General features: G+C 35.4%; 1 protein-coding gene across 6 annotated transcripts in view; it reads left to right on the plus strand.

Moving 5' to 3' along the window:
• RSRC2 (arginine and serine rich coiled-coil 2) overlaps positions 1 to 2,030 on the plus strand; it is a 16,766-nt gene that overhangs the window by 1,184 nt on the left and 13,552 nt on the right. The gene's annotated exons all lie outside the window — the stretch shown is intronic.

Genomic DNA, 2,030 nt, shown 5'->3' on the forward strand with positions numbered 1-2,030 from the left:
ATTGAATTTAGAATCGATTTTATTTTAAATAAGGTTTCAACAGTTGGCAGGCTCTTCGATATTTATGCAACTAATCGATTTAATGTATTCCTTCATTTAGTGTTTTAGGCCTCTTAACAGTGTTAAAATAGCATTTTGCTTGGGCTCAAATAGTTTAAAAAACAAAGTCAATTCAAGCATTTGTTTCTGCAATGCCTCGTTCAATAAAAAGACAAGATTCCCTGGAGAAGTGGCCTAGTATTAAATCCAGTCTCCCTCTTTTGCACTGGAAAGAGATTTGTATACTATGACTTGAGCGTTATTAGGGTTTTAAACCAGATAATAAGTTTCAAGAAACCGGTGGCCTTTTAAGAGAGCAAATGGTAGAAGTTTTGCATTTAGCATTTAAGGTTTATATATGGACACCCCTAGTAAATCAAAATAAAGCTTAGAAATTTGCAGAGAATTTTTAATATTCAATTGATTTTGGGGGATACCTTTATTACGCTACTGTAAAATAGTCCTATGGAAATAAAAGTTCTGCACGAGCTAAGTGGCCACTTATCATTCATATCTGTTTTGTGATAGGGTGGTTTTGTTGTTCTTTGGTTTATTTTTACAGATGAAAATGGCTGTTTGGAGAAGTTATTAGCCTGTATCACAGGGTGCCTTCCCTATTGCCAGGCTTCTGTAATGTTAAGCATGTACTAGTTTAATAAGCCACTGACTGAATGAAAACTTTTATTGCATGGCTAGATACTGGCTTTTCCTTGGAAAGCTATTTTTCATTTCTAGTCATGATCTCTGTAAATGAAAATGAGACGTGCCAGTGGTTCCAGAATGCTGTGTCTCCCCGGCAGAAAAGTGACATGCGTGGAGAAAAGTGACAGCAGTGCTTCAAGTTTTTGTGATTGCTTTTTTACCAAGTGTAAGCTTTACCAACACTTATGACATCATAATTGTATCTGAAGTAGTCTTTAAGGCTGAAAACAAGCGTGAAAGAAAATGACCAAAAAAGTGACCAGTGTTGTGAAAATCAGTCATTCTTAATTGTATGATACAGCGTCATTTATTAATAGTACACAGCAAAGAATACCATCTTGGGTGAGTCAGCTAATGTTGCTGTATCTCATCTGTAAAATGAGAAAGTTGAAACTCGATTCTAAGGGATGAAAGCTTTTCAATACAATATTATGATTCCACAAATCACTCATATGTTGATAACACAGAAAACTGGACAGTATTGTATTCCAGAATGAGAGCCTCTCCGATATTTTGTTGCTTCCTTCTGTTTTTTTGGTATCATTGTTAGACACTGAACACCTAATTTATGTTTTTAATCCCAACTAGGCTGTAAATCCCTCCCTTTTAATTTATCACTATTACTGGAGTCTAGCATGGAGTTTGGCACATTTTTGATAGTAAGTGGTTATTGAAATAATGAAACCTCTCACACCTCGATTGTTAAAATACTCTCAGTTTACTTGGTGGTTGTTTTCTGGACTACTCTTCCTAAAGGAAGAAGTTTATTTTAGTGTGATTATTCCTTTTAGAGAAAATGTATAGTAATGCCCTGTTTATCCAATCCAGCTTTCTTCTGTGAAGGGCCAGATCGGAACTATTTTAGGCATTGTAGACCACAGTAGAGTCGTCACATTTCTTGCTGGCTTGTTCCCTTGTTTTTAACAACTCTTTAAAAAATTTTAAAACCATTTTTAGCTTAAGGGTCAAGGGCCATAGTTTGCCAATCCTGTCCTAAGTAATCAACTCCCCAGGCATATTAACTATTCTGTGACTTATTTAAATCAGTTTCTTCCCTTGTTTATCATTTGGACCACGATCAGCGGTCCATAGAAGTTTGGACCCACGTAATATTTGGAAGCACAAATATTTTTTTTAATGGAAAACTAGTAGCTGGAATACATTTCTTCTTCAAACGTTTTGTTAGTATTGTTATGAGCAATGTAGGTGAAATTGTCCTCTGTAAACTTGAAAACTGACGTTTAGGTGAAAGAACCTCCTCTTTGAGATAAATCAGACTCAGAAAGAGT

The sequence above is a fragment of the Pteropus alecto genome, unplaced genomic scaffold (genome assembly GCF_000325575.1).
Source record: "Pteropus alecto unplaced genomic scaffold, ASM32557v1 scaffold213, whole genome shotgun sequence".
In the NCBI taxonomy this organism is placed as follows: domain Eukaryota; kingdom Metazoa; phylum Chordata; class Mammalia; order Chiroptera; family Pteropodidae; genus Pteropus; species Pteropus alecto.